This window comes from Bufo gargarizans, chromosome 11 (genome assembly GCF_014858855.1).
Source record: "Bufo gargarizans isolate SCDJY-AF-19 chromosome 11, ASM1485885v1, whole genome shotgun sequence".
NCBI classification, from domain to species: Eukaryota; Metazoa; Chordata; class Amphibia; order Anura; family Bufonidae; genus Bufo; species Bufo gargarizans.
In genome coordinates, this window is record NC_058090.1 from 20,260,122 (window position 1) to 20,285,451 (window position 25,330).

The window sequence follows — 25,330 nt, forward strand, 5'->3', positions numbered from 1 at the left end:
AGGCGTAGGACCCCTGATCTGTCCTCCTTATTATAGGGCCCCCATAGGAGCTCCTCACGGTATGGTCCTCCTTGGTGCAGGGTCTATGGGGTGGATTATGGGGTTAGATAATAGCTTCAGAATTTGCTCATAAATTCCTAATAATCTCAGATTATCACATGATATGTAAGGAGTGATGATGGCGTCACACGTGGCCATCACGTCTCCATAGGCCACGAGCCCTTCACATTGTGTCCGTCCAGCCAGGCTCTGCCACTCACACGTCTCTGCTGTCCCCCACAGCACAGGCCTCGTGTCGGTACATTATATGCTGCCAGATATTTATACATCTCGTTCCATCACCAGACACGCGGCAGATGTCGGTCGGATCGTGAGATGGTTTTGTTCCCATTTTGCAGTATTAGGAGAATTTATAGAAAAAAATTGTGAAATTTTGTGTCATTTTCACAGCAGAGAAATCATCCGTTTTCTTTAGTGAGAAGGCAATGAGATGGAGCGGAGCTGATATACAGGAGATCACCGGGGGGGGAGGCAAAGCAATGACGGCATCAGAATGATTATTATTAGGACCAGACTGAGGACGGGGGGCACGTGGCAGTGTAATGTGGCCCCTACTCCTGGCCTCGCCTTCAGCAAAATATTCCCCTATTCTCACTTTCAGCACCGAACACCCACAGACTGGCAGGAGGTATCTACAGGGGGTGCAGAGGGAGGCGCCCCACCCATGAGACCACAGTGTGATAAATGGCAATGGTAGGTGGGGGGCTATTACAGATATTGCATTAGAGCCCAGAAGCCCACCCCGTCCATCAGGGCGCTGCAGTATTACACTTGTTGAATGGCAATCTATATGTCTGGTTTTCTATATGTAGAGTTTGTCTATCAGTATGTGTGTGAGAGCGAAACCAGGCATCGCTAGTGCTGCAAAGCAACAGTCACTAACCACTGAACCACTGTATTAACCACTGAGTCACCATGCTAGCCACTGAACCACCATACCAAACATTGAGCCACCATGCTAAGCACAGAACCATTATACTAACCACTGAGCCACCATGCTAAGCACTGAACCACCGTATTAACAACTGAGCCACCATTCTAACCACTGAACCATCATACTAACCACTGAACCACCATACTAACCATTGAGCCAGCATGCTAAGCACTGAACCACCATATTAACTACTGAGCCACCATGCTAACCACTGAACCATCATACTAACCACTGAGCCACCATGCTAACCACTGAACCACCATACTAACCACTAATCCACCATGCTAAGCACTGAACCACCGTATTAACCACTGAGTCACCAAGCTAACCACTGAACCATCATACTAACCACTGAGCCACCATGCTAACCACTGAACCAACATACTAACCATTGAGCCACCATGCTAACCACTGAACCAACATACTAACCACTGAGACACCATGCTAACCACTGAACCACCATACTAACCATTGAGCCATCATGTTAACCTCTGAACCATTACACTAACCACTGAGCCACCATGCTAAGCACTGAACCACTGTAATAACCACTGATCCACCATGCTAAGCACTGAACTGAGTTACAGTCATAATTACTGAGTCATAGTGTTAATCACTGAGCCACCATGGAAACCACTGAGCCACCGTGCTGCTACTGTATTCATATGTGGCTTAGGGATCTCTTAGAGAAGCAGTGAGATAAACACAGATTCACAGAAGTATACTGATATACAAATGATACAATGTGATACACAAATACAATGCACTGACATACATAAAAATATAGTGAGCTATAGAATATTTATAATTGTGCCTGCGCTGTCGCTTTTGGGTTTTCTCTAAGTGCACTAAGGCAGATAGAGCCGCTGCTAGGTACCTAGTTGGATGACGGCTGCTCCGGTCCAAGGTGGTAGAAACAGTAATGAGAGTGAACAAGTTAATGTTCGGTACCAGCGCTGAAATTTAATTTTGCTTTTGCTTTAGTGATTTACCTTGTGCCTAAGTGGGGTTTTGATCCGTAGTTGTCTAGCGACTGTCGGGTATGGAAAACAGGATACGGTGATTTGCGCAGCGCTTCTTCTTCAAAGAAATTCTTATTGCTCAACCTCAGAGCGTGTACGCCGCCCCGGCCGGTGGCTGGCGCGCACGCGAGGGAGCTGTGATGGTGCAGGGTTCCGGGACGAGCGGCGTGACGTCACGACTGTCCTACGGAGTGAGCCAGAGACCAAAAGATCCTACGCGTTTCGAAACCAACGGGTTTCTTCGTCAGGGATGGTTGTTCTTACTATGCTCTGGGTTTATGTAGGTGCCCGGTCCCTGTGGCAGCTGCTCAAAGGTAATTGATTAATCAAATCACCATGATTAGGTATTGAATCAGATCCCCTATGGATAGAACATTGCTTCTATATATTTAAAAATAAAATAAACTAAACAACAATTGGATAGATTTTAAAATGTAGATGTCTAGAATGCAAATAATTCCATCTCTTGGTTGAGACCGTTAGGTGCCAAAGAGTTTAATCTAAACATCCATTTACTTTCACATCTAGACAGTTGTTTAATAACGTCTCCACCTCTCAGATTTAATTTTATTTTTTCAATACCCCCAAAAAAAGAACCGAAAAAGCTGCCTGCATGGTATTGGGTGTAGTGACGGGACAGGGGGTGACCGTCATATTTTTTCTTTATATTATTAAGATGTTCCCCCATCCTGGTTTTCAGTTCACGCTTAGTTCGACCCACATATATTTTTAAACATGGGCATTTAATGAAATAGATCACGCACCGAGTATTACATGTAATATATTGATTAATTTTGTATTTGTGATGATTATCCCCTATTTCTGTTATGGAAAATTTGGTTATGCCTTGTTTCATTTTTTTACAGTTATTACATATTTTACATGGGAAGAAACCTTTATGTGTCAGGTGATTTATTTTCTTGGTTTGGGGCAATTTCACGCTGGGCGCTACCATGGTACACAAGTTTTGTGCTTTTCTGAAAATAAATGTGGGATTTTTTGGGATCCTATCACCTATTAGTTTGTCTTGCCGCAACATTTCCCAATGTTTCTTAACGATTCTTTTAAGGATTGTAGCCCCTTCATTATAACCAGTAATTATGGGGATCTTTATGGGGGCATCAGTACATTGGTTTGTGATAGGTTGTTTTGGATCCTGTACTTTGTTCTTCAATAGTGTGTTGCGATCTATCCCTCTGATCTGTTTAATGGTAGGTTCCAAGTCATCCATTTTGTATCCTTTTTCCATAAATTTGATATTAAGATCACTAGTTTCCTTGTCAAAATGGCCAATATTGGTGCAGTTCCTGCGTAGTCTGATATATTGGCTACGAGGAATATTCGTAAGCCACATGGGTAGGTGGCAACTTTTAAGGGGAATGTAGCTGTTACAGTCCGTGGGCTTACAATAGGTTTTTGTATGAATCTGCCCTTCCTCAATGAATATAGTAAGGTCTAAGAAGTTCACCTGTTCTTTACTATACATAGGTAAAAATTCCAAATAAAATTCATTTTTATTTAAATTAATTAAAAAATGGTTCAGATCCGATTCCTCGCCCTTCCAAATAAAAGAAGAATTTCTTTGAAGAAGAAGCGCTGCGCAAATCACCGTATCCTGTTTTCCATACCCGACAGTCGCTAGACAACTACGGATCAAAACCCCACATAGTGAGCTATAGACCCACACAGACACACTAATCACATACGTGAATTGCCCCATAGGAGGATGTGAGACACAGAAATACAATGTGACATTTAGATACACACATACAGTATGATACACAGAGACAGGGTGTGATACCTAGAGATACACAAATATACAATATGATATATAGAGATAGAGTATGATACACAGAGATACAATGTGATACACATACAGTATGATACACAGAAACAGGGTGTGATACATATACACAGAGATACAATGTGATACACAAATATACAATATGATATATAGAGATAGAGTATGATACACAGAGATACAATGTGATACACAGTGATACACAAAGATACAATATGATATATAGAGATAGAGTATAATACACAGAGATACAATGTGATACACAGAGATACAATGTGATACACAGAGATACAATGTGATACACAGAGATACAATGTGATACACAAAGATGATACACAAAGATATGATATATAGAGATAGAGTATAATACACAGAGATACAATGTGATACACAGAGATACAATGTGATACACAGAGATACAATATGATATATAGAGATAGAGTATAATACACAGAGATACAATGTGATATATAGAGATAGAGTATGATACACAGAGATACAATGTGATACACAGAGATAGAGTGTGATACATTTTATCTCTGTGTTGTTGGCTCTGGATGAGCAGCTACTCCCATTAATTGCATTGAGTAACTTCTCTCGTCACCCGTATTTTATTATCCGCAGCCATGAATTACGGAACATAAACTGACAAACATTCCCGGGCCCTTTGCTTTTTACAGCTGCGTTTCTTGGTTTGTAAATCTTCTATGAATATTGCTGTGGCTGTGGCTGCAGGGTAGATGCGAGCAGTGCAGTCGCCGCTCTCAGCGCTCAGTTCTTGCTGTGAGTCAGCGGCTTCTCCGGTTCTTTCTCCGACGAGGCTTTGAAGAGCAATCAATAATATCAAAATAGACAAATAATTTCTTTAGCATTCTTATTAACTGTTATAAATCACTGAGCGGAGCGCGGTGGACGCCGCGCTGGCATGATGTGATGAGCTGGCACAATTTCTGCACCGTGGTGCTCATCTGACTTTTTGCTGCGAGGACTTATCCTTGCTGTAATATTAATCTGTTACTTTGCCCCTTGTAATGGATGGCGACCTGCCAGGGCCCCCCGGTCATGCAGAGTCCACAGCTTTACACTGAGCAATACAAATGATTTCTTCTTCCTCCAACAACAGCTTGGAAGATGCATCCCAGATAGTAGCAGCATATGATAAGTGGGGCCTTTTATTGAGACCTAGGGTCAGTGAGTCTAATAGTCCAATGGAAACCATCAGCAATATGTGCAGGAGCAATGAATGCACCTCTGTAAACAGCAGGGAGATCAGCATTTGTAGAGCATTTCACAGTTTAATCGAGGTCTGGGGGCCACAGCTGCTCAGTGAGGAGAACCCGCCGATATAGGACACAGCCCCGCAGACAGGACACAGCCCCGCACACAGGACACAGCCCCGCACACAGGACACAGCCCCGCACACAGGACACAGCCCCGCACAGAGGACACAGCCCCGCAGACAGGACATAGCCCCGCAGACAGGACACAGTCCCGCAGACAGGACACAGCCCCGCACACAGGGCACAGCCCCGCACACAGGACACAGCCCCGCAGACAGGACACAGCCCCGCAGACAGGACACAGCCCCGCACACAGGACACAGCCCCGCAGACAGGACACAGCCCCGCAGACAGGACACCGCCCCGCACACAGGACACAGCCCCGCACACAGGACACAGCACTGTAGACAGGACACAGCCCCGCACAGAGGACACAGCCCCGCAGACAGGACACAGCCCCGCAGACAGGACACAGTCCCGCAGACAGGACACAGCCCCGCACACAGGACACAGCCCCACACACAGGACACAGCCCCGCAGACAGGACACAGCCCCACACACAGGACACAGCCCCGCAGACAGGACACAGCCCCGCACACAGGACACAGCCCCGCAGACAGGACACAGCCCCGCACACAGGACACAGCCCCGCAGACAATACACTGCCCCGCAGACAGGACACAGCCCCGCAGACAGGACACAGCCCCGCAGACAGGACACAGCCCCGCACAAAGGACACAGCCCCGCACACAGGACACAGCCCCGCACACAGGACACAGCCCCGCACACAGGACACAGCCCCGCAGACAATACACTGCCCCGCAGACAGGACACAGCCCCGCAGACAGGACACAGCCCGACACACAGGACACAGCCCCGCAGACAATACACTGCCCCGCAGACAGGACACAGCCCCGCAGACAGGACACAGCCCCGCACAAAGGACACAGCCCCGCAGACAGGACACAGTCCCGCAGACAGGACACAGCCCCGCACACAGGACACAGCCCCGCACACAGGACACAGCCCCGCACACAGGACACAGCCCCGCAGACAGGACACAGCCCCACACACAGGACACAGCCCCGCAGACAATACACTGCCCCGCAGACAGGACACAGCCCCGCAGACAGGACACAGCCCCACACACAGGACACAGCCCCGCAGACAATACACTGCCCCGCAGACAGGACACAGCCCCGCAGACAGGACACAGCCCCGCAGACAGGACACAGCCCCGCACACAGGACACAGCCCCGCATTATCCTTGCTGTAATATTAATCTGTTACTTCGCCCCTTGTAATGGATGGCGACCTGCCAGGGCCCCCCGGTCATGCAGAGTCCACAGCTTTACACTGAGCAATACAAATGATTTCTTCTTCCTCCAACAACAGCTTGGAAGATGCATCCCAGATAGTAGCAGCATATGATAAGTGGGGCCTTTTATTGAGACCTAGGGTCAGTGAGTCTAATAGTCCAATGGAAACCATCAGCAATATGTGCAGGAGCAATGAATGCACCTCTGTAAACAGCAGGGAGATCAGCATTTGTAGAGCATTTCACAGTTTAATCTAGGTCTGGGGGCCACAGCTGCTCAGTGAGGAGAACCCGCCGGTATAGGACACAGCCCCGCAGACAGGACACCGCCCCGCACACAGGACACAGCCCCGCACACAGGACACAGCCCCGCACACAGGACACAGCCCCGCACAGAGGACACAGCCCCGCAGACAGGACACAGCCCCGCAGACAGGACACAGCCCCGCACACAGGACACAGCCCCGCACACAGGACACAGCCCCGCAGACAGGACACAGCCCCGCAGACAGGACACAGCCCCGCACACAGGACACAGCCCCGCAGACAGGACACAGCCCCGCAGACAGGACACCGCCCCGCACACAGGACACAGCCCCGCACACAGGACACAGCCCCGCAGACAGGACACAGCCCCACACACAGGACACAGCCCCGCAGACAATACACTGCCCCGCAGACAGGACACAGCCCCGCAGACAGGACACAGCCCCACACACAGGACACAGCCCCGCAGACAATACACTGCCCCGCAGACAGGACACAGCCCCGCAGACAGGACACAGCCCCGCACACAGGACACAGCCCCGCACACAGGACACAGCCCCGCACACAGGACACAGCACTGTAGACAGGACACAGCCCCGCACAGAGGACACAGCCCCGCAGACAGGATACAGCCCCGCACACAGGACACAGCCCCGCAGACAGGACACAGCCCGGCAGACAGGACACAGCCCCGCACACAGGACACAGCCCCGCATACAGGACACAGCCCCGCAGACAGGACACAGCCCCGCACACAGGACACAGCCCCGCAGACAGGACACAGCCCCGCACACAGGACACAGCCCCGCACACAGGACACACAGCCCCGCACACAGGACACACAGCTCCGCACACAGGACACACAGCCCTGCACACAGGACACAGCCCCGCACACAGGACACACAGCCCCGCACAGAGGACACAGCCCCGCACACAGGATACAGCCCCGCACACAATACACTGCCCCGCAGACAGGACACAGCCCCGCAGACAGGACACAGCCCCACACACAGGACACAGCCCCGCAGACAATACACTGCCCCGCAGACAGGACACAGCCCCGCAGACAGGACACAGCCCCGCACACAGGACACAGCCCCGCACACAGGACACAGCCCCGCACACAGGACACAGCACTGTAGACAGGACACAGCCCCGCACAGAGGACACAGCCCCGCAGACAGGATACAGCCCCGCACACAGGACACAGCCCCGCAGACAGGACACAGCCCGGCAGACAGGACACAGCCCCGCACACAGGACACAGCCCCGCATACAGGACACAGCCCCGCAGACAGGACACAGCCCCGCACACAGGACACAGCCCCGCAGACAGGACACAGCGCCGCAGACAGGACACAGCCCCGCAGACAGGACATAGCCCCGCACAGAGGACACAGCCCCGCAGACAGGACACAGCCCCGCAGACAGGACACAGCCCCGCAGACAGGACACAGCCCCGCAGACAGGACACAGCCCCGCAGACAGGACACAGCCCCGCAGACAGGACACAGCCCCGCACACAGGATACAGCCCCGCACACAGGACACAGCCCCGCACACAGGACACAGCCCCGCAGACAGGACACAGCCCCGCACAGAGGACACAGCCCTGCACACAGAACACAGCCCCGTAGACAGGACACAGCCCCGCACAGAGGACACAGCCCCGCACAGAGGACACAGCCCCGCACACAGGACACAGCCCTGCACAGAGGACACAGCCCCGCAGACAGGAGCGTCCATCACTTTTTGTAAAAAAATATGTCCTAAGCAATAAAATATGGCCAGCATGCTGCTTGTATAATGGGCCTATTATGACGCTCATTTTTCAGGCAGGATAATAGTGGCGCACGGTCTGCTCCAGTTAATTCCATCTATAAAAAGGAGCAAGAGCTTAATGCAATGAAGAGAAAATAAAAGTGGATGAAAATGAGTAAATCAATGGTCGGAGATAAGCAAATGTTATGATAATAAGCCCACAAGTCATTTCCAGCCTGTGAATTCATGACTTGGGTTATTTCAGAAAATCAATGGTGACTTGGGATATCTGTGCACACAGAGAAGAGCGCGGGCTGAACGGCCACGATTGATATAGCCGGAACTTCAGGGTATTAGGAAACGAGCGAAGCGAGAGGCTGGAAAATATTAATGACTGCATGAGGCGCTGTAGTGCGGGGGGGCCGAGGCCTATGGGAGCAATTCCGAGGAAGCTCAATATCTTGTTATATCTGTTCATGGCGGCAGGTGCAGCCCACAACCTTGTAGCGGGGAGGGCAGGGGGTCCCATTCCTGGGGGCAATGCTGAGAACCGCTCAGAATAACATTAATGCTTTGTTAGGATTTTGTTAAAATATTTAACATTTAATGGAAGGGGGAGGGGCTCAGCCTGGTGCCACCTTAATTTATGGTGTTAGCCTGGGGTACCTGCGGCTCACCAATAAAACTCAGGGGCCCAAAGGTGGCGTTTATAGCATGACCCATAAAGGGTGAGCTCACAAGTAGTGGCCACAACGTGGGCAAAATCTACAGGGGAAAGCAGACAATTGTTTTTAGAGTGATTGGCAGTGACTGGGGGCAGTTTTACCCGTGGGCAGCATTATCACCCGTAAAACCACACAGCCATGACCACCCTGCTGTAGACTGCACCGACATGAGGATGCGCTGTAGCCGCTCCATGTGAATTCACCCTTAAAGGGTTTTGTCCCATGAAAAATATAATTTTTCTTATTTCTTTGTCCTGCTCACTGAAAGGGTCGCACATGCTCAGTTCCATCCTTCTGAGCTGTAATAGGGAGAGAGCTGCAGCAGAAAGGACCCACCTGCTGAGCTGGTAGCTTGATATAAATCTAGCAGAACTATTGAAGCCATGGAGGCAGAGAACTCTGAATCCATGTTAGGTACAGGGCATGTACTATACGATTTTCATTTTTTACATTATTTATGGGATAACCCCTTAAGGCTCCTTATGGAATGCAAAAAAATCACAGAAAAAAAAAGTTAAAAAAAATGAAATAAAAACATCCTGCACGATATGATAAATAACCACGCGGATGTCCATGGCTACATTTATAAAAAACAAATCACAGAAAACAATTAATGATGCACAATAGATGCAAGCGTTATATATAGACTAAGCCCTCACTCTAAGGGTGCATTCACATGACCGTAAGTGTTTTGCGGTCTGTGAATTGCGGATCTGCAAAACACAGATACCAGCCGTGTGTGTTCCGCAATTTGCGGACCGCACATGGCCAGCGCTATATAGAGAATGCCTAAGGTTGTGGACAAGAATATGACATGCTCTATCTTTTTGTGGGGCCATGGAGCGGAACAATGGATGCGGACAGCACACGGTTTGCTGTCCGCATCTTTTGCGGCCCCATTGAAATAAATGGGTCCTCACCCGTTCTGCAAATTTGCGGAACGGATGCAGATCCCTTTATACGGTTGTGTGAATGCACCCTTATGATAAAATCTGAGACTCTCAGCCAATATATTTTGATGAGAACACATCTGTGCCCACCTACCTGCGCCAAGGTGGTCTCAGTCAGGCTGGTCCTACTCTAAACCTACTTATGCCATTGGGCATCTACATTCAGGAGAGCACTCTGCACATATAGTGCGCTGCTCCTAATTATCTCTGTGTGCATCAGCAACCAATGAGAGGAGGAGCCGCACAGCTATATGTACCTCCTAATCATAGGTGCCCGTATAGCGATATGTACCACCTAATCATGGGCATCTGCACAGCTATATGTACCACCTAATCATGGGCGCCCGCACAGTGATATGTACCACCTAATAATGGGCGCCCACACAGTTATATGTACCACCTAATCATGGGCACCCACACAGCTATATGTACCACCTAATCATGGGCATCTGCACGGTGATATGTACCGCCTAATCATGGGCATCTGCACAGCTATATGTACCACCTAATCATGGGCATCTGCACAGCTATATGTACCACCTAATCATGGGCATCTGCACAGTGATATGTACCGCCTAATCATGGGCATCTGCACAGTGATATGTACCGCCTAATCATGGGCATCTGCACAGCTATATATACCACCTAATCATGGGCATCTGCGCAGCTATATGTACCTCCTAGTCATGGGCATCTGCACAGTGATATGTACCGCCTAATCATGGGCATCTGCACAGCTATATGTACCACCTAATCATGGGCATCTGCACAGCTATATGTACCTCCTAGTCATGGGCATCTGCACAGTGATATGTACCGCCTAATCATGGGCATCTGCACAGCTATATGTACCACCTAATCATGGGCATCTGCACAGCTATATGTACCACCTAATCATGGGCATCTGCACAGCTATATGTACCACCTAATCATGGGCATCTGCACAGTGATATGTACCGCCTAGTCATGGGCATCTGCACAGCTATATGTACCTCCTAGTCATGGGCATCTGCACAGCTATATGTACCTCCTAGTCATGGGCATCTGCACAGTGATATGTACCTCCTAGTCATGGGCATCTGCACGGTGATATGTACCGCCTAATCATGGGCATCTGCACAGTGATATGTACCGCCTAATCATGGGCATCTGCAGAGTGATATGTACCTCCTAGTCATGGGCATCTGCACGGTGATATGTACCGCCTAATCATGGGCATCTGCACAGTGATATGTACCTCCTAATCATGGGCATCTGCACAGTGATATGTACCGCCTAATCATAGGCATCTGCACGGTGATATGTACCGCCTAATCATGGGCATCTGCAGAGTGATATGTACCGCCTAATCATGGGCATCTGCACAGTGATATGTACCTCCTAGTCATAGGCATCTGCACAGTGATATGTACCGCCTAATCATAGGCATCTGCACAGTGATATGTACCGCCTAATCATGGGCATCTGCAGAGTGATATGTACCGCCTAATCATAGGCATCTGCACGGTGATATGTACCGCCTAATCATGGGCATCGGCACAGTGATATGTACCTCCTAGTCATGGGCATCTGCACAGTGATATGTACCGCCTAATCATGGGCATCTGCACAGTGATATGTACCTCCTAGTCATGGGCATCTGCACAGTGATATGTACCGCCTAATCATGGGCATCTGCACAGTGATATGTACCGCCTAATCATGGGCATCTGCACAGTGATATGTACCTCCTAATCATGGGCATCTGCACAGTGATATGTACCTCCTAATCATGGGCGCCTGCACAGCTATATGTACCACCTAATCATGGGCGCCCGCACAGCTATATGTACCACCTAATAATGGGCGCCCGTATAGCGATATGTACCGCCTAATCATGGGCATCTGCACAGCTATATGTACCACCTAATCATAGGTGCCCGTATAGCGATATGTACCACCTAATCATGGGCGCCCGCACAGCTATATGTACCACCTAATCATGGGCGCCCGCACAGCGATATGTACCACCTAATCATGGGCGCCCGCACAGCTATATGTACCACCTAATCATGGGCGCCTGCACAGCGATATGTACCACCTAATCATGGGCGCCCGCACAGCGATATGTACCACCTAATCATGGGCGCCCTTACAGCTATATGTACCGCCTAATCATGGGCGCCCGCACAGCTATATGTACCACCTAATCATGGGCACCCGCACAGCGATATGTACCACCTAATCATGGGCGCCCGCAAAGCTATATGTACCACCTAATCATGGGAGCCCTTACAGCTATATGTACCGCCTAATCATGGGCGCCTGCACAGCGATATGTACCACCTAATCATGGGCGCCCGCAAAGCTATATGTACCACCTAATCATGGGAGCCCTTACAGCTATATGTACCGCCTAATCATGGGCGCCCGCACAGCGATATGTACCACCTAATCATGGGCGCCCTTACAGCTATATGTACCGCCTAATCATGGGCGCCCGCACAGCTATATGTACCACCTAATCATGGGCGCCCGCACAGCTATATGTACCACCTAATCATGGGCGCCTGCACAGCGATATGTACCACCTAATCATGGGCGCCCGCAAAGCTATATGTACCACCTAATCATGGGAGCCCTTACAGCTATATGTACCGCCTAATCATGGGCGCCCGCACAACGATATGTACCACCTAATCATGGGCGCCCACACAGCTATATGTACCACCTAATAATGGGCGCCCGCACAGCTATATGTACCACCTAATCATAGGTGCCCGTATAGCGATATGTACCAACTAATCATGGGTGCCCGCACAGCTATATGTACCACCTAATCATGGGCGACCGCACAGCGATATGTACCACCTAATAATGGGTGCCCACACAGCTATATGTACCACCTAATCATGGGCGCCCGCACAGCTATATGTACCACCTAATTATGGGCGCCCGCACAGCTATATGTACCACCTAATCATGGGCTTGTGCACAGCTATATGTACCACCTAATAATGGGCGCCCGCACAGCTATATGTACCACCTAATAATGGGCGCCCGTACAGCTATATGTACTACCTAATCATGGGCACCCGCACAGCGATATGTACCACCTAATAATGGGCGCCCGCACAGCTATATGTACCACCTAATCATGGGCGCCCGCACAGCTATATGTACCACCTAATCATGGGCGCCTGCACAGCTATATGTACCACCTAATAATGGGCGCCCGCACAGCTATATGTACCACCTAATAATGGGCGCCCACACAGCTATATGTACCACCTAATCAAGGGTGCCTATTTGATAGAAGGGGCAAAAGTGCACAGGGAGTCTACTCCAGGATAAAATAGGAGCGCATTCACACTTGAAGGTGCCACTCCCTCAAGCATATGCTACAAACTAAACAAAAAAATCACAGAAAAATGATTAAAAAATTTCCTTATGGAATGCAGCCAGTGGGGAGACTACAACTCCCAGCAGGTACTGAAGGTCAGAGAATGCTGGGTGTAAGAGTTCCCCAAGGAGGAAAGGAGTTGGAGGTCCACTATTATTCAAGAGCCAGTCAGGGGATTCACCTGCGTCCCTGTGGGCTCGTCCAAAACTGCTGTTTACTATGGCCGATGTGAACCTGCACATCCCCCCTCCCCGGGAGGTAAAAAGAGTGAGGGCAGGTTATGCCGCCGTCCTCTGATAAAGGGGGTGGGGTTGATGTTTTGTTGTAGGGACACCTTGAACCATGGATGGGAATTCCACATGTGTAGTGTCCCACATATGAGTGTATGGTCCACTCCAAATTGTTATGTATAGTATGATGCCATTTTGCACTATTCCTTTGTCTATGCTGCTGAATCCATATTACAGGCTGGTAACATGCATTACATACTTCCACCACTAGATGTCACCATAACACCATTTATATAGGGCAGCCACAGGAAGTTAGAGGGAGATTAGGAGTTGGGAGTTAGGAGGAAGGAGAGGAGACAGGCTTGTCTCTGCTCTCCTGGGCCTAGCCCGGGGAATCAATTCACCTCAACCTTTGAGTCCAAGATTAGGACTATCTGATCCTACACTGTATCACTTTGAGGACCGCAACCTTTTAAAATAATAAAGCAGAGAGTTTGCCTGCCATGAGGGAGATCGCCCTTGGGTTGATGGATTACTGAACTATAGACTATTGGCAAAGGAAAATAACTGCTGTTTATCAGGTTTTAGTCACCTTTGCATTAGGTGGAGAGTTTCTAAGCTACAGGCTGCCCACCGTAACCATGGACAGAAAGGCCATCTGTCAGAATAGTCACTTACAGAGGATCTGAACTACTACTGAAAGGCTGAGTAACAAAAGCAAGATCAGGAACCAAGTACAAGTAAGAACATTACCTTTACTATAGTGATCTGGAGCTAACCTCTACACTTCACCATAAGGAGCCTGATAACTTACCCTTTTTGCCATCTGTATGCAAGACAAAGTGATGATATTGGAGGCCTTACCACATCTGACAAGTAAAGTTCCTGTTTGGTTTAACTACTGCCTCATTCCTCATTCTTCTGCTCCATCTCTTGATTGCACCTTACGGTGCTGGCGTCACGAACACAGGGGCCCAGCCACCAAAGCACTAGTGATGAGCGGCAGGGGCAATATTCGAATTCGCGATATTTCGTGAATATTTTGTAGAATATTAGTCTCGTCATAAATTAGCGAAATTCAAGATTATATTATTCATTGTCAAAATCGGCAATGTATTATTCACGTAATGCACGCAAAATACCGGCGTGGGGCAGGCAACTTTTCTATTGGTTGCTAGGGATGTTGCTAAGCTGTGACAAAGCCTTCCCATTGGCCCACAAGCTAAGGGAAGGGAGGGACGATCACCTGATGTACTGTGTTTAAAAAAAAAGAATATTCGGCATTACAAACATATAGCGCTACATTCTAAATATTCGCTAATTCTCAAAGTGCTGATATTCGCGAAAAAAATGAGTTTTTTGAATATTCGCGCTCAATACTACAAAGCAGCCTAAGCATACCCACTGCCATCGAGGGCACCTCAACTTCCATCTGGCTGGTGTTCCCTGTAATAGAGAGTGCCCGGAGGATGTAGTGCTGTCTTCCTCATCACTGCACGCCGGCCCTGGGAGCTGCAAAACCGTGAGTATGACTACTACCCCCATCAGCCCACTGTGCACTCACATACTGCCCCTGCGGTCCGGTCCGCTGCACATGGAAAGAATGAGAAGGCTGGGGCAGCACCCGGGGTACGGGAGCCATTCCCTAAGACCAGTGACATCTGTACCTCAGGCTCCATACCGTCATCTGATGTACGAAAACTAACTTTCCCCCGCGTCCTAGGAGCTCAGCTAAGCGCTAGGGGCAGGCTCGGACTGGCCCACAGGTATACAGGTGAATCCCCGGTGGGCCCCTAGTCTCCCACCTCCTGCACAGCGGCACATAGCACAGTAGACTTGCCGCACTACACACATATATTCCATGCCCAGCTCCTCCGCCAGCCCATGTTCATATAAACTTGTTAGATTATTACAGAAACTCCCCAGTTTATTATAGACACGGTCAGAGCGGAGATGACTTCTAGGTACAGAGGATAGCCGCCGGTGTCCTCTTCTCTCCAGGACCTACCTTCTCAAAGTAGCTGCAGGGACCCCCCATATTCAGTCCTCTGGTAGCATCTTCTGCTTTGTGAGCAGCTAATATCTGAATGTATCCGTACGGTGGCCCCCAAAATACATTTTACCGGTTGGCCCTAGGCGCCGCAGTCCGACACTCGTTAGGGGGAGTCTGTCTGCAAGCTTGCTGACTGTTTCCAACAACAACCAGCAACATGGGAACTTTAACATAAAAATAACGCACGGTAAGGCTACAGGATTGGATGACGGCCCATTCATTTCTGCAGCCCAGCAAAATATACAGAGCATTTCCTATTCTTGCCCGTTTTGCGGACACGGATAGGCATTGTTACAGTGGATCCGCAAAAAGAATCCAGATGCAATACGGATGCCAAAAGGACGTCATCCGTATTTCTTGCAGATCAGTGTTTTGCGGACCGCAAAACACATACGGTTGTGTGAATGTGGCCTAATACACAGTCATTCAGCAAGAGATCCATATCTACTGGAGGGGACTCGAAAGTGACCTCCCCCCCCCCCCCCCCCCCCCCCCCCCCGCTGGTTCTTCTTGATCATTTGGATAATGGCTGGAAATTTGATGGCGGCTCCACTTACAGAGTGATGCCATCTGGACTGTGGAGAAATGTCACTGGTGTCTAATAAGTGGCGATCTATCATTAGTATATTCTTTCGTGATTACTCTGGGACCCTGATCGCTGGGCTCCTCCCCTCCCCCACCTTGGTGACGGTGATATCCTGTATAATGGAGAGCGCCGTAACCTTCCGGATTCCTTCCCTTTTCCTTTAATCCTGTGAAATCTTGGTGGATTTAATGTTCCAGACAATTACCAGCTTTTAATTTCATTGCGTCCTCCTCGTTCAGCTCCCAGGGAGCCGTTGTGATTTCTTTGTGGTTGCGTTTCCCTCTCGTGCTTCAAGCCGAGCAGATGAAACACTGCGCTCGCCCGTCTAATGCGGCTTCCAGTAATTGTCTGGGATCCGGCCAACGACAAAATCCTATAATCCCCAAAGATAAAAATGATTCGGAAAGGTTCCCAAACTTTGCTTTTTCAGTGACTAACTGCAGGAGGTAACTAATGTCCAGCGCCGCGTGCCAGAAAGTGGCGCATAATTCAGGCGCACAATATTTCTTCTGGACTCGAAGCTGTAATGGCCTCAGGTTGCTCGCGCTCTCGGCTGGGATTTGCTGTCGCTTATTCTTCAAAGGCAGGAAGAGAAAATCGAAGGGTTTTTATCATATATTACAAGCAGTTAGCGGATATCTGCAGGTCGAGTGTGAAAAACGTCCTGAAGATCTGCACTGGGTGCACTGCAGTGGGGGGGTCGTCACCCAGGGATTAGAGCGGTTGTCTGGGTTAATGTATTTAAGGTGGTGAAGGAATTTAAAAAACATTATCCTCACGTCCCAAACCCACTACGTTCAGCGCCGTCTCTCCGTCCACCGCGTAAAGCTTGACCACTGCAGCCAATCAATGGCCTCAGTGGTCTTGCGCTGTATAATGGTATGTCGATTTGGAGCTTTGTTTCAGCCAAAACGTAACTCAATGACCTCTATACAGAGACACTCTATGTATAATATACTGTGTAACAGCCTCTATACGGATACACTGTATACACTCAGACAACTCCCATACTAGCTTATATCCGGAGTAACCGCCGTATGCAGCCTGCGCAGCAGCTAGACAGGCTCGGAGTGACTCCATAAGGTCCTGTTGGGTGGTCACAAGTATCTGGAGCCATGTCAACTGCAGGGAATCCCACAGCTGCTGGAGGGGACGTACGGGGGGATGCATAGAGTGAATACAACCATTGAGGAGGTCCCACAGATGCTGAAGGGGGAATGCGGGGTTAGACACACGTCTGGTGCCCCTTGGATCATTTTGGTGATGGGTGTCCGCCTGCCCTTGCGCTCCTTTGCAGCTGACGTTCACCTCTCACATCAGTGGCACGTGGTGCTCCGCAGTCTCCATATCACTTATTCACAATGGCGCTATTTGTCCACTCACCATTCACTTTCACCACAGCAGATCTAGAACAGTTCACACTACGCAGGTTCAGAAATATCGCCACCTGGGGCCCGAAAACCAATAATCATCACCAACTCTGAAAAATCGTCCCTTTTACCCATTACTGCAACAAACGATACACTGTATATAGTATGTAACAGCCGTGCATTCTGAGCTCTATAGGGATACACTGTATATAGTATGTAACAGCCGTGCATTCTGAGCTCTATAGGGATACACTGTATATAGTATGTAACAGCCGTACATTCTGACCTCTATAGGGATACATTGTATATAGTGTGTAACAGCCGTGCATTCTGAGCTCTATAGGGATACACTGTATATAGTATGTAACAGCCGTGCATTCTGAGCTCTATAGAGATACATTGTATATAGTGTGTAACAGCCGTGCATTCTGAGCTCTATAGGGATACACTGTATATAGTATGTAACAGCCGTACATTCTGAGCTCTATAGAGATACATTGTATATAGTGTGTAACAGCCGTGCATTCTGAGCTCTATAGGGATACACTGTATATAGTATGTAACAGCCGTACATTCTGAGCTCTATAGGGATACACTGTATATAGTATGTAACAGCCGTGCATTCTGAGCTCTATAGGGATACACTGTATATAGTATGTAACAGCCGTACATTCTGACCTCTATAGGGATACATTGTATATAGTGTGTAACAGCCGTGCATTCTGAGCTCTATAGGGATACACTGTATATAGTATGTAACAGCCGTACATTCTGAGCTCTATAGGGATACACTGTATATAGTATGTAACAGCCGTACATTCTGACCTCTATAGGGATACATTGTATATAGTGTGTAACAGCCGTGCATTCTGAGCTCTATAGGGATACATTGTATATAGTATGTAACAGCCGTACATTCTGACCTCTATAGGGATACACTGTATATAGTGTGTAACAGCCGTGCATTCTGAGCTCTATAGGGATACATTGTATATAGTATGTAACAGCCGTGCATTCTGAGCTCTATAGGGATACACTGTATATAGTATGTAACAGCCGTACATTCTGAGATCTATAGGGATACACTGTATATAGTATGTAACAGACGTACATTCTGAGCTCTATAGGGATACATTGTATATAGTGTGTAACAGCCGTACATTCTGACCTCTATAGGGATACACTGTATATAGTGTGTAACAGCCGTGCATTCTGAGCTCTTTAAGGATACATTGTATATAGTATGTAACAGCCGTACATTCTGACCTCTATAGGGATACAATGTATATAGTATGTAACAGCCGTGCATTCTGAGCTCTATAGGGATACACTGTATATAGTATGTAACAGCCGTACATTCTGACTTCTATAGGGATACATTGTATATAGTGTGTAACAGCCGTGCATTCTGAGCTCTTTAAGGATACATTGTATATAGTATGTAACAGCCGTACATTCTGACCTCTATAGGGATACAATGTATATAGTATGTAACAGCCGTGCATTCTGAGCTCTATAGGGATACACTGTATATAGTATGTAACAGCCGTACATTCTGACTTCTATAGGGATACATTGTATATAGTGTGTAACAGCCGTGCATTCTGAGCTCTTTAAGGATACATTGTATATAGTATGTAACAGCCGTACATTCTGACCTCTATAGGGATACAATGTATATAGTATGTAACAGCCGTACATTCTGACCTCTCTAGGGATACATTGTATATAGTATGTAACAGCCGTACATTCTGACCTCTCTAGGGATACATTGTATATAGTATGTAACAGCCGTGCATTCTGAGCTCTATAAGGATACATTGTATATAGTATGTAACAGCCGTGCATTCTGACCTCTATAGGGATACATTGTATATAGTATGTAACAGCCGTGCATTCTGATTACCTCTATAGGGATACAATGTATATAGTATGTAACAGCCGTACATTCTGAGCTCTATAGGGATACACTGTATATAGTATGTAACAGGCGTGCATTCTGATTACCTCTATAGGGATACAATGTATATAGTATGTAACAGCCGTACATTCTGAGCTCTATAGGGATACATTGTATATAGTGTGTAACAGCCGTACATTCTGACCTCTATAGGGATACATTGTATATAGTATGTAACAGCCGTGCATTCTGACCTCTATAGGGATACACTGTATATAGTATGTAACAGCCGTGCATTCTGATGACCTCTATAGGGATACATTGTATATAGTATGTAACAGCCGTGCATTCTGACCTCTATAGGGATACACTGTATATAGTATGTACCAGCCGTACATTCTGACCTCTCTAGGGATACGCTGTATATAGTATGTAACAGGCGTACATTCTGAGCTCTATAGGGATACATTGTATATAGTATGTAACAGCCGTACATTCTGACCTCTCTAGGGATACACTGTATATAGTATGTAACAGCCGTACATTCTGAGCTCTATAGGGATACATTGTATATAGTATGTAACAGGCGTACATTCTGAGCTCTATAGGGATACATTGTATATAGTATGTACCAGCCGTACATTCTGACCTCTCTAGGGATACATTGTATATAGTATGTAACAGCCATACATTCTGAGCTCTATAGGGATACACTGTATATAGTATGTAACAGCCGTACATTCTGAGCTTTATAGGGATACATGGTATATAGTATGTAACAGCCGTACATTCTGACCTCTCTAGGGATACACTGTATATAGTGTGTAACAGCCGTACATTCTGAGCTTTATAGGGATACATTGTATATAGTACGTAGGAGCCGTGTATTCTGATGGCCTCTGATACATTGTATATAGTATGTAACAGCCGTGTATTCTGACCTCTCTAGGGATACGCTGTATATAGTATGTAACAGCCGTACATTCTGAGCTTTATAGGGATACATTGTATATAGTACGTAGGAGCCGTGTATTCTGATGGCCTCTGATACATTGTATATAGTATGTAACAGCCGTACATTCTGACCTCTATAGGGATACATTGTATATAGTGTGTAACAGCCGTACATTCTGAGCTCTATAGGGATACACTGTATATAGTATGTAACAGCCGTACATTCTGAGCTCTATAGGGATACATTGTATATAGTATGTAACAGGCGTACATTCTGAGCTCTATAGGGATACACTGTATATAGTATGTAACAGCCGTACATTCCGTGCTCTATAGGGATACACTGTATATAGTATGTAACAGCCGTGCATTCTGACCTCTCTAGGGATACGCTGTATATAGTATGTAACAGCCGTACATTCTGACCTCTCTAGGGATACACTGTATATAGTGTGTAACAGCCGTACATTCTGAGCTCTATAGGGATACACTGTATATAGTGTGTAACAGGCGTGCATTCTGATTACCTCTATAGGGATACACTGTATATAGTATGTAACAGCCGTACATTCTGAGCTCTATAGGGATACACTGTATATAGTATGTAACAGCCGTGCATTCTGACCTCTCTAGGGATACGCTGTATATAGTATGTAACAGCCGTACATTCTGAGCTCTATAGGGATACATTGTATATAGTATGTAACAGCCGTACATTCTGATTACCTCTATAGGGATACACTGTATATAGTGTGTAACAGCCGTACATTCTGAGCTCTATAGGGATACATTGTATATAGTATGTAACAGCCGTACATTCTGAGCTCTATAGGGATACATTGTATATAGTGTGTAACAGCCGTACATTCTGACCTCTCTAGGGATACATTGTATATAGTATGTAACAGCCGTACATTCTGAGCTCTATAGGGATACACTGTATATAGTGTGTAACAGCCGTACATTCTGACCTCTCTAGGGATACACTGTATATAGTATGTAACAGCCGTACATTCTGAGCTCTATAGGGATACATTGTATATAGTATGTAACAGCCGTACATTCTGAGCTCTATAGGGATACACTGTATATAGTGTGTAACAGCCGTGCATTCTGAGCTCTATAGGGATACACTGTATATAGTATGTAACAGCCGTACATTCTGAGCTCTATAGGGATACATTGTATATAGTATGTAACAGCCGTACATTCTGAGCTCTATAGGGATACATTGTATATAGTGTGTAACAGCCGTACATTCTGACCTCTCTAGGGATACATTGTATATAGTATGTAACAGCCGTACATTCTGAGCTCTATAGGGATACACTGTATATAGTGTGTAACAGCCGTACATTCTGACCTCTCTAGGGATACACTGTATATAGTATGTAACAGCCGTACATTCTGAGCTCTATAGGGATACACTGTGTGGCGAAACCAACCTCGCCACTGGGTTTTGGAGAGGGCTGTTTAAAAGCCTCTTGCCTCAGGATTATGGCCCATAGTAACTTTAAAGGAGAAAACAGACCGGCCGCACAGCTTAAATCTGTCTGTAGAATTGTATTTTATGTTATTATGCGTTCGGTTAAATTGTATGTTATGTGAGGGCACCCAGATAGCTAATATTATTGTATTTGTGTATTCTGAGTGCCATTCACCTAATGATATGCACTCAGACTTGAGCTATCTGGGGATATGTTAAATGTCTGTGTTTGCTGTGGGGGTGTGCCATTGTGTGTTTGGGTGGTGATTCCTGTCCTGTTGTCTCCACATGTGTATTGGTGATCTCCCCTTTGTCCTGAGAGATAATTGGATTGTCTTCGGTCGTCTCCCAGGCAGAGAGGAGGAAACCATGATGCATTGTGGGGATGTGTTGTATCTGTTCTGTATTTGAAAAACTGTAATAAAAACCAGGCTGGGTGTGCCAGCACATCAGACTACTGCTGACCCTCAAGACGGAGCCTTGTCTCGTTATTGGGGGGATTCCATGTATGCTGTTGGAGACTGATTGCCAGGAGTGTAAGCCGACTGAATGCTTTTCCTGTTCGCCTGCTGACAGCTACTTGCGAGGTTCCAGTTTGGAGTGCTATTTTGTATCCAGTTCGGGAGGTTGGTGTTCTGCAGTAGCTGTGCCTGTCTCTCGGAAAGGGGCATATCGCCTAAACGGATTTTAACCCCTTGTCTGCTGAAACGGTGCCGTTACATTGGTGGCAGCGGTGGGATCGTTCCTACAGCCAGAAGGACAGCTACAGGAGACACCATTTCTGTGGATTTTACAATTTAAGGGCAACGCATGTCTCAGTACAGCGACCCTAAAAGCACCAGGATGGAACCAGCAGTGGAGTACAGATACTCTGTGGAGGAATTTGACCGTATGATGTGGTTGCGGCTGAACTTCTTCGGACCCAATCCAGGTGAGAAATACGTGAAGTTCGTGAGGAGTCTAGTGTCTAAGACCCTACTATACCGGGCAGAAGGTGACGGTCAGCTGCCACGTTGGGTGGACCTCCATCGGAAGTTACGGTTGCGGGACAGTGGGAGCCCAGTCTCCATTCCCCAGTGGCAGTGTGAAGTGCAGGGAGAGGAGAGCAGCGGCCTCCCTCCCCAGCGGCAGGCTGAGTTACAGGGGGCAGAGGTAGTTGTTCCTGCCCCCCAGCAGCAGCATGATTTTTTGGGAATTGGGAGCCTAGTCTCCATTCCCCAGCGGCAGTGTGAAGTGCAGGGAGGGGAGAGCAGCGGCCTCCCTCCCCAGCGGCAGGCTGAGTTACAGGGGGCAGAGGTAGTTGTTCCTGCCCCCCAGCAGCAGCATGATTTTTTGGGAATTGGGAGCCTAGTCTCCATTCCCCAGCGGCAGTGTGAAGTGCAGGGAGGGGAGAGCAGCGGCCTCCCTCCCCAGCGGCAGGCTGAGTTACAGGGGGCAGAGGTAGTTGTTCCTGCCCCCCAGCAGCAGAGTGATATGCCGGGAAGGCAGTGTGAAGTGCAGGGAGAGGAGAACAGCGGCCTCCCTCCCCAGTGGCAGGCTGAGTTACAGGGGGCAGAGGTAGTTGTTCCTGCCCCCCAGCAGCAGCATGATTTTTGGGAAATTGGGAGCCGAGTGTCCATTCCCCAGCGGCAGATGGAGTTACAGGGGGCAGAGACAGTCGGTCCTGTCCCCCAGCGGCAGAGTGTCCTACAGGGAATAGAGAGCCCAGTCTCCTTTCCCCAGCAGCAGGACACTGTATTGGGAGCGGAGGCGGTCGGTCGCCCTCCCCAGCGGCTGGAAGTATGTATGGGAGAGGAGCACGTTACCCCCTCTCCCCAGCGGCAGCTTAACGCACCAGGGGGAGACAGTAAGCCCCACAACTGTGCAGATGGGACCGTGGTCTCTGCACTTACAGCACAGGGGGTAGGGACAGTTGTTCCTGTCCCCCAGCAACAGGGCAGTTTAGCCAAAGGGGAGACAGTCGGTTTCCCCCTCCAACAACCAGACTCCAACCAGGCTTCTTCCGTGGTAACGCTGGCACCAGGGCAGAGTCCCGCTGATCCCTGCCCACAAAGCAACCTCCACTCCAAGCCAGGGAGCAACTCAGAGACCGGGAGTACCAGCTACAAATATAATCTTGGTGGATTCACTGGACAGAGACAGGCTACTAAATTCTACAGGTCCAGTATTGGGTTGTGGGTGGGCTGCCAGACTAACTCAGGTACCGACCGGCGTGAGGTCAGGTATCTGGTTAGTCTTCCCTGGGGGGGGAGATGTGTGGCGAAACCAACCTCGCCACTGGGTTTTGGAGAGGGCTGTTTAAAAGCCTCTTGCCTCAGGATTATGGCCCATAGTAACTTTAAAGGAGAAAACAGACCGGCCGCACAGCTTAAATCTGTCTGTAGAATTGTGTTTTATGTTATTATGCGTTCGGTTAAATTGTATGTTATGTGAGGGCACCCAGATAGCTAATATTATTGTATTCGTGTATTCTGAGTGCCATTCCCCTAATGATATGCACTCAGACTTGAGCTATCTGGGGATATGTTAAATGTCTGTGTTTGCTGTGGGGGTGTGCCATTGTGTGTTTGGGTGGTGATGTCTGTGCTGTTGTCTCCACATGTGTATTGGCGATCTCCCCTTTGTCCTGAGAGATAATTGGATTGCCTTCGGTCGTCTCCCAGGCAGAGAGGAGGAAACCATGATGCATTGTGGGGATATGTTGTATCTGTTCTGTATTTGAAAAACTAATAAAAACCAGGCTGGGTGTGCCAGCACATCAGATCACTGCTTGACCCTCAACACGGAGCCTTGTCTCGTTATTGGGGGGATTCCCTATATGCTGTTAGAGACTGATTGCCAGGAGTGTAAGCTGACTGATACGCTTTTCCTGTTCGTCTGCCGGCAGCTATCCGCGAGGTTCCAGTTTGGAGTGCTATTTTGGATCCTGTTCGGGAGGTTGGTGTTCTGCAGTAGCTGTGCCTGTCTCTCGGAAAGGGGCATATCGCCTAAACGGATTTTAACCCCTTGTCTGCTGAAACTGTGCCGTTACACACTGTATATAGTATGTAACAGCCGTACATTCTGAGCTCTATAGGGATACACTGTATGTAGTATGTAACAGCCATACATTCTGACCTCTATAGGGATACACTGTATATAATATGTAACAGCCATACATTCTGAGCTCTATAGGGATACACTGTATATAGTATGTAACAGCCGTACATTCTGAGCTTTATAGGGATACATTGTATATAGTATGTAACAGCC